The sequence below is a fragment of the Ambystoma mexicanum genome, chromosome 3q, assembly GCF_040938575.1.
Source record: "Ambystoma mexicanum isolate Mex_15411 chromosome 3q, UKY_AmexF1_1, whole genome shotgun sequence".
Classification (NCBI taxonomy): domain Eukaryota; kingdom Metazoa; phylum Chordata; class Amphibia; order Caudata; family Ambystomatidae; genus Ambystoma; species Ambystoma mexicanum.
Genome location: NC_090926.1, coordinates 918,633,529 through 918,645,995, shown reverse-complemented (window position 1 = coordinate 918,645,995; position 12,467 = coordinate 918,633,529). Strand labels below are relative to the sequence as shown.

The 12,467-nt window shown below is 51.4% G+C and overlaps 1 long non-coding RNA gene across 1 annotated transcript in view; it reads right to left on the bottom strand.

Moving 5' to 3' along the window:
* Window positions 1-591: 591 nt before the first annotated feature.
* LOC138583113 (uncharacterized) overlaps window positions 592-12,467 on the bottom strand; it is a 32,697-nt gene continuing 20,821 nt past the window's right edge. Inside the window, exon 2 of the long non-coding RNA XR_011305158.1 lies at window positions 592-777. This is a non-coding gene — a long non-coding RNA (uncharacterized lncRNA). The remainder of the gene's footprint in view (window positions 778-12,467) is intronic.

The window sequence follows — 12,467 nt, the reverse complement described above, 5'->3', positions numbered from 1 at the left end:
AAGCGCATTGCGCTTAATCACCGTGTGGATGGAACATCATATCCTACCACTATGCTTACTCTCTACTCTACACATTACACAATTAGAGTGCACCTATATCCCTCAATCAATTCGGCCAAGCTGCTCACATATGACCACTACCCCACAAACACGTCATCACTCTAATAAAAAGCAGCTATATCCCATTACAAACCGGCCTAGCTGCACATATAAGCATATATATACCTAACGCAGCCAGAACCCAGTCTGGGTGTACACCCACCAGACTGCACACATATCATCAACACCTCATACACCCCAGTCAAAAATGTCATAAAACGGATGCAAATTATATATACTGTATAGCTTATGAATTATATGTTCTTTAGCACTACCAAGGAGTTCTCCAGGATGAAGTTTCAAGGCACAGCCAAATAGTTCCTACTGGATAGTATGTGATGTTCCATCCCACTCTGTTGCTCCTGTCAGCAAGCATAGATGTATAAGCCCCCATTTGCTTTATTGGCCCACATTCTGTATAGTTGAAGGCCATTTGAAGTTACGCTGATTTGAACAATGTTAACACAAAGAAGCAAAGTAGTAGAGAAGCAATCAAGTTTTACGCTGATCATTTTATTCTTTACAATGAAATATGTATTAACAGAAAACAAATTGCAAAAACCAGCAAGAACATTTATTTTTGGACAACTTCGAAACAATGGCACTCAGGAGGTTGGTGCGAAATTCAGGTCACCCACACAAGCCAACGCTGAATGCTCCAATGAGGATGACTTCTCTCTAAATGTAAAGAGATGAAAAAGTAAGGCTCAAAGATTGGGATGCATACAATAGCCACCAAAATGTAACGTATGACAGCATGAACATATTAATCAATAATGTATAATGTATTGGGTATTTATAATGCCATATACAGCAAATGGTGCATCAAGGTACATATATTTATAATAGTAATGTGAAATTCAAAATTACAATGTACATGTCATCAGAGTGAACTGGACCTTCCAGCCCTCTAAGATGAGATAGCAATACCCTTGAGATAGATGGGGATGCAGAATTGTATTCAAACATCAATAATCGAAAAACAACTCAGGTAGTTGGCAAAAGTATAAGTGTTTTAATATCAATTATCTAAAACAGGAATAATAACGGACATCAGCAGATGTCTCTCATCACTATCTCAAAGTGTTTCATTAAAAAAATGGCACCTTTATAGTAAATATTCGTCATTGATGACGTTAACCTGTGTATCACTCATGTCATCCTACGTGGGAAAACCTAAATACCTACGGGTGAATGCGATAGGGTCTAAACGAATCATCTAGGTATACTATCCATACTCGTTTGGGCAGTGAAATAAAGTGATAGGCTTCTTAACATCAGGTGGGGCAACTAAGCCCTTCCCTAAAATGTCACTATAAATGTCACTAAATATATAACGTCTAATTGGCTACACAACTATAGGACCCTTGATCATGCGGTCCTTTATCATCGGTAACTGTCCAACCTCTGTCAGTACCCTCCCAACCTATGTTAGCAGCTCTCAGGCTGAGCGTCCAGGTGCAGATAAGCTAGTCTTAACCACAGCTTCCCAACAATTAACATGATCATCCACCATCACCTCAGTGGTCTGCTGGCAATTAGGGCGTTGAACTCGTCCTTGGAAATGTTCCTTGCTACTGAAGAATTCAGGGGAGTGAAGGCACACTCTGCCTTTGTGCGTAGGTGTGACCATCATGCTCTTCCGACTTCTTCTCCCCACGTGACTAAAGACCACGAAATTGAGCTTTCAGAATTCAGATTTTCCGGACTAATGTCCAGGAAAGTCATAATTGTATAAAAAATGTATATTTTATGCGGCTAGTAGTTTTGACCATTGTTCCTGAATACATATTCCTAAATTTCACAATTTGCATCACATTGTATCAAAAAACTCCCACTTGTGTACAATTCAACCAGTCTGTTACAAAAGGAATGAATTGCCATTTGCATCTGTCGGTCACTTTTTCATTGGTGCCTGAGACAATTTTATGCCCCAGGCCAACCTGGTGGCCAACCATGCTTGGATAGTGTCATACATTCTGTTGATGTAGCTGTAGTCTTGGTCATAAATCCCTGAGAGGGGAATGAGGATTTGGGTATCATCGGCATAGTTGGTATAAAATATGTCCAGAGCGTGGTTTTGTATAAATGTTGTAAAATGTTGGGGAGACCCATGAGCCTTGAGGGACCCGGCAGGGAACTTGAGTTGGATGGGCAGCAGTGCTTCCAGCATAGACACTGTGTGCCTGCAAGAAATTAGGCAATCCATTTGGTGGACTTGGGTGAAATGTTGGCAGCTAAAGTGAGGTGGTGGCAGAGTGTTTGGTGGTTGACCAGGTCAAATGCTGCCGATGGATCGAGAAGGAGGAGGGCTAGGTTGCCAGTGACGTGGATATCGTCGAGTTGGTTTTTCAGGTCAAGGAGGAAGTATTCTGTGCCATGGACAGGTCTGAAGCCTGACTGGTGAGGGCTGAGGATGTTGTGTTGTTTCAGGTAGGCTTGTATTTTAATGTATGATATGATATGATATGGAATTCATAACGCGCCTATACACAAGTGTTTCTAGGCCAGACAAGACAAGGATGGGGAAACAGAGGGAGGACGAAACAACGATCTTACTAGGCCTGGTCATTTAGATCACGCAAGTGTAGGGAAGGGGATGTAATCAAAGGTGCAGCCAGCGGGTGGCTCAGTGCAGGTAATCAAAAGTGCAGCCAACGGGTGGCTCATAAGTGCAGAGCGAAGGGGATGTAGGGTTACAGATACAGACCTCAAGTGCTGGGGCAGCCAAAAGGCAGTGCAAGGTGCAACTGGACAGGCAGGGACCTGGGCCCAACTTCAGAGGGTGACCAGTGCATGGACCAGACGGGTCATCAGCAGGGGAGAGGAAGAGAGAAAGCAGAAGCAAAGAGGAAGGTCTTGAGTTGCTTCTGGGACCAGAGGTAGTTCTGCTCAAGTTTGAGAGAGGCAGGGAGGCTGTTCCAGAGGGAGGCCCCAGCTGAAGAAAGAGATCTGCCCCCAACTTTCTGCTTTGAAAAGCGACTGACCCTCAGAGAGTTGGAGGTGGATGAGCGGAGAGCTCGAGAAGGGACATGTTTAGGAAGAGAGAGTTGTAAGTAGAGCGGTCCCAGTCCCCAGAAAGACTTGTGGACAATGCAGAGGGTCTTGAACTTGATCCTTGCCACCATTGTGGGCAATGTAGGCAGCAATGGTAGATGAGTGTTCAAAATGGCTGCGCATCGACGCCATGTTATCCTGGCTCACATTTTACACACTAGCATTACAAAGCTGTGTCTCCAGGTGTCACAGGTCCTCTGTCTGTTACGCAGGGGCAGCACAAACTTGTGCATCCCCATAGGGTTATGGCACCTGCACTATAGTAGTACACAGGACACAGTAACCCCTCCGGGATAGAGGGTTAGGGTCTGTTGGATTGGATAGGCACAGGGAGGTAGGGTAACCGGAAAGAGAGTTAGGTAGAGGGTGTGGAAAGTAAGGGGGAAGTAGGGTAAGGAACAAGTTACTTACCTGTAACTGTTCTCTGTCGTCGGGCTGGGAATCCCCGGTATAAGAAAAAAAAGTTTCACTTTTGTTTATAAACTGTCTTTATCCTATAAACCAATGTCTGAGCTATGGGTCATACTGCCACCAGCCAATGACTGCCCTCTCCCTAAGCACCTCCTCTGGCAGCCATCCTCAGATTTGGTAGCACGTAAAGTGGCAGTATGACCAAGAAGAGCCCCAGAGGGGCAGGTGGGTTCACATGTGATTCCATGACAGACCCATGCTGGAGAACAACAGTTACAGGTAAGTAACTCGTTCCTTCTCCAGCATGGGGTCTAGCATGCATTCACATGCACATGAATAAAGAATACATAGCCCGGGAGGATAGCTCAGCGGCAACGTGCGTGCCTTGGAAGCAAGATGACACGAAGCAACACAGGTTCGATTCCCGGGTCCGCGCTTAGAAACCTCTGGGTGTTTAAGCGCGTTATAAATACGCAACTAAGACAAAAAAGAAAAACAATTATGCAACCAAAAAAAAAACAATTCCTGTAACAGCGCCTCGATGCCCGTGGGCTGTGTGAGTGCTTTAAAAATGGAAATAAATAAAATAGCAGTACATACATATAGGCAAGGCTCAACAGAAGGAATTACTCTTACCTCCTCACCTTCAAGCAACCAGGTTGCGTAGCACTGCTTGGCCGACTCTGTACTCCTCTCTGAAATCCCTGTCAATGCAGTAGAATTTCGTGAAGGTGTGGGTAGACCTCCACGTAGCAGCCCTGCAGAGGTCTAGCAGGGGCACAAAAGACAGGAACGCAGTCGTCGCAGCGATCGCTCTGGTGGAGTGGGCTCTCGGACGGCCAGCCAGCGGTTGGTTTGCCAACTAGTGACAATGGGAGATGGAAGCCTTGGACAAGGCCTTCCCATGGTTCACAGGACCAAAGTTAACAAAAAGCCGAGAAGCCTTCCGGAAACTCTTTGTGCAGGCCACATAAAACGTCAGCCCTCGAGCCATATCCAGTGAGTGCAAAGTCTTTTAAGCCGGCAACGAAGGCGTCAGAAAAAACACAGGCAACACCAAGGGTTTGTTCACATGAAATTCGGATGGAAACTGGACCATGAAGTAGGGGTGCGTCCGCAGCACCACCCTCGTCTCGTGGAAAGTGAAATAAGGCTGTTTGCAAGACAGGGCATGGATCTCACCTACTCTCCTGGCAGAGGTAATGGCCACGAGTAAACATGTCTTCCAAGAAGGAACTTGAGCAGAGCTTTATGCATAGGCTAGAAAGGGGCCCCGTGAGCCTAGTCTGCACCACGTTGTGTTCCCACACCGGGGCAGCATCTTCACCGGCGGGAGCGATCGGAACAGTTCCCTAATGATCTCCATGACTAGAAGGTGCGACCAAAGCAAAGACTGTCCTGGAGCCCTGTTGTAGCGGGAGATAGCCGCCAGATGCACCAGGATGGCGACGTGCGCCAGCCCTGACGTAGCCAACGACAAGTTGGAAGGACTTGTGGGCCGTGACCCTCAGAGGGTTAATCTTCTGTGATCGGCACCAGGTCGCGAAACGCTTCCATTTGTGTCTGTAACACTTCAGAGTCCACGACTCCCTGGCCTTGGCGAGGACCTCCCTGCAGTCCGCAGGCAGCCCCTAACCACCGAACTCGAATGCTGCAGAAGCCAGGGCTTCAGGTTCAGCGATCTTGGGTCGTGGTGCAGTATTGCGCCTCCTACCCTGGCGAGAAGATCCACGACCACTGGTAGCTTGACTGGAGGGGACGCGGACATGCTGAGAAGGTCCGGGTACCAGATTTGCTTCGGCCACACTGGTGCGACGAGGATCATCCTGAACCAGCACTGTTTGAGTTGACCGATGACTTGTAGTAGCAGCAGCAGCAGCAACGGAGGGAACGCATACAGGAACAGGCCTTCCCAAAGGGAAGGTGAATGCCTTCCCCATGCTCCCCGGCTGGGGGAAGCTGATGGTGAACCTCCGGCACTCGGTGTTCATCGCCGTCGATAACAGATTGATGTGAGGACTGCCCCACGTGAGGAAGAAGTTGTCCACTTCACCCTGCAGAAGCTCCCACTCGTGGCAAGAGCGCAGCTCCCTGCTGAGTGAGTCGGCGATGGTGTTCTTTATTCCTGCCAGATGGAAGGGTACCAGGAACATCCCTTGGGCAACGGTGTAGTGCCCCAGATCCTGCGCTTCCTTGAATAGGGTCGGGGATCTGGTGCCCCCCTGCTTCCTGATGTAGAACATCGTGGTGGTGTTGTCGGTGAAGACCCTTACCACTTTGCCCTTGGGGGACGGAAGGAACGACCTGAGGGCCCAGAACCCGGCTCGGAGCTCCCGGATGTTGATGTATAGTGACCTCTCCTCCGGGAGCCAAAGGCATCTCTGGTGTGCGCTCCCCATCCTTATAGGGAGGCGTCCGTCGTCACAGTTTCCTGATGTGCCGGGGTCTAGAAGTTCATGCCCGCTGCTAGATGCGCGCGGTTGCCCCACCACCGGATCGCTTGGCGGAAAATCTCATTGAGGGAGATCCTGTCTTTGAAGCTGCCCGCCGCTTGCATCCAATGGGCGTCAAGGAACTCCTGCAGTGGCCGCATCCGCAACTTGCACAGACGCACGAGGTAGATGCATAACGACATCATGCCGAGCAGGGACTTGATGGACCTCACCCTGGCCACTTCCATGGTCAACAGTCGTTCTACCTTGCCCATGATGGCTTTCGTCCTCTTCTCCGACGGTGAAGCCAACCGTGCCACTGTGTCGAGTCTGGCTCCCAGGAACAGGGCGTCTTGCGACGGTACCAAGTGGGACTTTGCAAAGTTGATCGAGAATCCCAGTTCTGTGAGCAGGCGGACGGTCTTCGCTGTGTGATCGAGTTCTCTTGACTTTGCTCGGATGAGCCAATCGTCCAGATAGGGGAATACGTGGATCCCCTGCAGCCGCGCCGCCACCGGTGATAGGCACTTAGTGAAGACCCTTGGCGCCGACTTCAACCCGAAGGGCAGGGCCTTGAACTGGTAGTGCCGCACTTGTAAGAACTTTCGATGTCCTTTTCGTATGGGGATGTGGAAGTAAGCATCCTCCAAGTCCAGCGATGACAGGAAGTCGCCTTCCTCCAATTGTCCCAGCACGTGCTGAAGGGTGACCATCCGGAACTTCTGGGACTTGATGTATTTGTTGAGGCGGCGCAGATCTAGGATGGGCCGCCAGCCGCCGGTCTTCTTTCGGACAAGGAAGTACCGCGAGTATACTCCGGATCCCCAGAGCCTCTTTGGGAAGAGTTCTATTGCGCCCTTTCTCAGCATTACTCGTACCTCCAGAAGCAGCTGTGGCACATGGTTTTCCTTCCTGGCCACAGGTGGGAAACGGGGACACTTTCTTTGGAACTCCAGGGAGTGCCTGTTGGCCAGCACCCAACGGTCAGTGTAGATGGACTCCCACACGCTGATGAATTTCGCCAGCCGGCCTCCCACCGGGGTGCTCGGGTGGGGGCCCGGCGTCACGGCCGGTTCAGTCTTGTTTCGCCGAGGCCTTGCCACCTTTGCCTCCTTGGCGACGATGACGGTCCTCCTGTCTTGTTGCGGCATCTGTAGGCTTCCTGCGACGAGGAGTGGGCTGCCTGGCGGTACGACGAGGCATTGCTGCCGAATCCTTTGGAGGCACCTCAAGACTTGCCACCGGAGGTCCGAAAGGACTGCCGTCGCTGATGGAGAACCCAGGGCCCGTGCCGTCTCGGAGTCCACCTTGGTGGCCTGCAGCGACTCGTCCACTGCCTTGGCGAACAGGTTGTTCCCGTCGAAGGGCATGTCCAGTACCCTGGTCTGCACGTCCTGACGGAAATCAGTGGCCCTGAGCCAACCGCGCCAGTGATGGCAAAGGCTGTTGCCCATCTGGCGAAAGCCGGTGTCGGCGATGTCCGTGGCCACCGTGATGGCGTGGTCCGATGCCACCTCACCTTCCTGCAGGATTTCAAGGGCTTCTGCCCTCTTGTCATCTGGGAGGAAGTCCAGGATGGGAGCGATCTTGAACCACAGCTCCCTGTAGTAGCGCGCCACGATCGTGAGGGCGTTGGCTGCCTTGATGGTCGTCGCTGCCGACGAGATGACCCCTCGTCTCATGGCATCCAGCTTCTTCCCCTTGGCGTCCGGCAGGGAAGTAGAAGTTGATGCCGTCGCCCCTGCCGATTTCTTCTTGGCCGCCGCAGAGACCACCGAATCCGGGGACGGCTGTGCCCTGAGGCACATCGGAGCGGAGTCCGGGAACCGGTACTTCTTCTCGCACCGGTCCCTCTTCGCATGGGCCGTGGACAGGTTCTTCAGAAGGGACAGTCCTTCGTCCCAGATGTCGTCCAGTAAGGGGACCAAGAGGACGGTCTTCCTCTTGGCCTCCTGTCATTGGTAGAGGAACCCTTCCTTCTTCTGCTCTTTGGGTCATAGCTGGAAAAGCTCCGATGCCCTGGCGATCATGGCGTAAAAGGAGACAATTTCGTCGGGAGGGGAGGCCCGGGCAGGGGGTGATGGGAGATCCGTCCCGTCGTCACCGTCGTCGTCCGTCCCTGTCGTCGCCGTCCCCGTCTCGTCCCTCGGTTGAGGGGATGGGGGTGAAGGCTGGAAGGAAGGTGGAGGATGGACTCGCCTCTGCTTGTTCGGTGGGCTCCCCGACGGTCCAGGCGCTGCTGGATCGTCCGCTGGTGGTAAGGGCAACCCTGTCCTTATCTCTGTACACAGGGTCTGCAAAGCCATGAAGATTGCGCCTGAATTGTCTTGTGGCATCTGTTGCGACAGGAGCGAAGGCTGGGGCGCGGGTTTCTCCACTTCCTCGACAGTCTGCAGTTCCTCGTCGGCTCCACCGTTGCTCTCTACGTCTGCCTCATCGGGATCCCTCCCGTAGGTTCTGGCCTCCTCGAACTTCTTGTCCAGGATCTTTTTGACGCCAGCCAGCTCATCCTCGGTGGTGGTTTCCGTGTCAGTTAGAGCTACCGTGTCCCACCCCTCTTTCTCATCCTGGGGTTTCACGGGGTCTTCTCGATAGGCTGGAAAGATGTTTCCCTCCTTGGTGGCAGGGAAACTCTGGGCCAAGAGGTCATCTCCACTGGGGTAGCCTCCGCAGGCTTTGCCAGGGCCGCCACGACTTCTTTAATCGAGGCCTTCGCCGGGTGAATTAGGGCCTTCATGACCTTGGCCGTGTCGGAGGCCTTCACCTTAGGGGGATGGCCACCGCCTCACCCCCACCCCTCTTGGCTTTCTCCATCGGGATCAACCGGGGCTTCTTCCGAAGCTTACCCGGGTTCTCCGACTTCCTTTTCACCGAGCCAGAGCGTTGGCTGGTGAATGATGGCGTCTGTGACATTGCGCCCTGCCTGGCAGCCGAGGAGCCCGAACCAATGGCGCTCCCGGTGCCCGCAGACTCGCGGTGCTTAGCTTTTTGTTGGGCCCCCGTCGCCAGAGCGCCCTCAAAGGTCTTAGAAGACCGCTTAGATTTCTTCTTCTCATCTGCTGCTGGGCTCTTCCCCTTCAGCCAGTTGGTGAGTCAAATACGAAGATCCTGCATTGTCCGGACGGACATGTTCTTACAGAACGCACAGTCCTTCTCCACGTGCGATTTGTCGTCGTGAAGGCAGTAGAGGCACCAGTAGTGCTCATCTTCCTTGAAGACGTTCTGTAATCCACATCCCGGCCAGTTCCTGAACAGTTTGGATCCAGTAGGCGTCAAATCTTCCTTGTCTTGGGCCGTGTCCGAAACGGGGTAGGCCTCAAAGGTCTTCCGGAATCCTCCAAGAAGTGTAATTCGACGAAAATCCGCCCTTGAGGGGCGTAGAAAAATTCCAAAACGGGTCCCCGTTGATCGGAAGAAAAATCGGTGGAGCTTGAGGCTCGAATTGACCGAAAATATAAGAGTATACTCTTTGAAAAAAAAAAAAACGCAATACGCAGTAAAAGCTCGAGAGCTAAGCATGAAGACTCCCAACACTTGAACGTGCGGTAAAAATCTGAAGATGGCTGCCAGAGGAGGGGCTTAGGTAGAGGGTAGTCATTGGCTGGGGGCAGTATGACCCAGAGACCAGTGATTGGTTATTAGTAGAAAGACAGTTCAGAAACAAAACTGAAACTGATTTTTTCTTTACCGAGGATTCCGAGCCTGACGACGGGGAATATTCATGAGCATGTGAATCCATGCCAGACCCCATGCTGGAGAATGAGAAACATCCCCCGGGTGACGGCACAGTGACACAATTCCTGCGCCTCTGGAGAGTGCCAGGGATCTCGTGCCCCCCTGCTTCTGTATGTAAATCATTGTGGTGGTATTGTCTGTGAAGGCCCTCACCATTTGCCCTTGAGGGACAGAAGAAATGACTTGAGGACCCAAAACACTGCCCGTAGTGTCTTCTCCAGTAGCCACAGGCCTCTGGCGTGGAGACGTCCGTTGTGGTTTCCCCAGCCTTCCAGGGAAGCATCCGACGTGAACGTCTCCTGGTACGGCGGGCTCTGAAGTCTGTGCCCCTGGCGATGTTGGAGTGCACGCCCCACCACCTTATCGCTCGACGGAACTCATCGAGCACGATCCTGTCCTTGAAGCTTCCAGACACCTGGATCCAACGGGAGTCCAGTAATTCCTCAAGTGGTTGCATGGGTACACATGAATTCCCTGTAGTCACGGATGGGCCACCAGCCAAGCTAGGCACTTCGCAAAGATTCTGGTCGTCGACTTCAGTCCGAAGGGGAGAGACGAAAAACGGATTCCCATTAATCGGATGAAGAAATGATGGAGCACACAGGCTCGATTGAACAAAAATAGAGTTTTCTGAGTCAAAAAGCGCAAAAAAAGCAGAAGGCTCTAAGAGTGGAACACAAGGACTCCCAACACTTGAATGTGCAGTAGAAAATGTGAAGATGGCTGAGGAGGGGCTTAGGGAGAGGGCAGCCATTGGCTGGGGGCAATATGACCCAGAGCTCAGTGAATGGTTTATAGGAGAAAGACTGTTCATAAACGAAAGTGAAACAGTTTTTTCTTTTACCGGGGATTTCCAGCCTGATGGGGAATATTCACAAGCATCAGAATCCATGACAGATTCCATGCTGGAGAAATGCTCCTCGACAACTTCTGCTTCTCCTCCAATGATCCCATGACTGTTGATAAATCTCTGTGCTCATGAGGCTGTGCGCATCACACACACACACTTCATTACCTTGACACTATGTTGAGACAACAGACTGCCCAACACCTTACCCAGTGCGTGCTTCACTACTGTGCAGCATGCATATAACACATTAATTATGGCCATTCAGTGCACGGAGACAGTTGTGACTCATACAAGTTACATTGGTATTCACACATATTACGCATTGATGAATAAACAGGGCTACATAGCTCTGGCTTGTAGATCTAGGCGGGATTGTCAGTTCTGTGCTTGCATGACGTTCCAAGTGCCATTTCAGTAGATGGTGAAGGCACGTTCTAAAGAAACAAAGGCTGAAATCAATATGTCAGAGTGTTAGTGCTCTGTTCATTTAGTACTGCATTCTTTTGCTATGTGTAAGCGTCTCCTAGGAAACATTTGTTGCGTAACTCACATAAGTAGATTTTACATTAAGCACATTAGATTTCTATTTTTGCTTAACAGTCTTTACATTGCTGGTTGTTCCAACACTAGCACGCAGTTTTTTTTTAAAATCACATTTTATTGTTTTTTTATTTAGACATTACCTAACACAACCTTGACTCCAATGAGTCAAACAACAATAACTCACTGGCCGTCCAGATGGCATCCGACGGGTTCTCTCTATCGAGAAGAACTTGGAGACGAGTTAGGTTCAAACATATCAGTGATCCATTGTTCCAAGAACAATTCCATGTATGGTCCCTCCGTATTTTCTGGCAAGCCTAGAATTCACTGCAGTATTGAGGGTTCCCTTACTGGGTCCGCAACCCTCTTCCGATCAAGCCGCTTCACCCATGCAATGCTGTGGACATCCAGCGTCGGGCATCCTCGGGATATGGCAGGAGGCAGATGTAGGGTGGATGCAGCGAACTCCAGGAGAAGATTACAGGTCGGGTCTGCTTGTGGAGCCGTCTGTGCTTCAGCACGCCGCGAGCCACAATGCTTGTTCAGGCCTCTTGGATTCTCGCCGGCTAGGGCAGCTCCTTTTGCTGGTAGGTGTGAGCACTCTTGTGGATGCAGCGTGGTTGGGGTGGCCAGTCCCGTGCACGTCTCACACCGTCTGATGCCCACCAGGCAGGCCCCCACCTTTGTATCCGCAGTCCCCGGACGGGCACTCTGGGCGGCAGCACTGGTGGTCCACTGTTTGGATTCCAGGGTGCTGTTGCAGGGGCAGCGTCACCCCCACCAGGTGATCGATCTTCTGTGTTCCTTCGCCCGCACTGGACTGGCTGGGCGCTCCATGCAGGTCTGCGGGTAAGGTATTTCTTTTGGATCGTTGTCCCTTCACGTGGAGCCTTGCGTGCTTCACCTAGTGCTTCTGCATCTGCGGGGCCGCCTCGGTCGGCAGATAAGTTCTCTGTGTTCTATGGGTCTCGGGTGCCTCCCTTTATGCGCTCGATGACCTGTTATAGTGCAACTGAGTTTCCAGGCGGCTCCTCCTTGATACACTTGGTTCTCGAAGGTCGCGCTTCAGTCTGCGGCCATCTTGGCGTTCCTACCTCGAATACACGCTGATTTCTTCCGCGGCTTGTATATTGCTGGCGGGTCTGATTTTTGATTCCGTTTTTCGCCCAAATGTTCCCCACTCATTTGTCACTCCACAGGGATGGTTTTCCCCTCAGGGTTTACTAGAATAGCAGGCTATTTTACAGGATGTTTGTCGGCGGTTGAGAGAGCTCGGAGACTCACATCTTCATCACTCTGCTGCTAGCCACGCCCTTCCAACACTAGCACGCAGTTTAGTC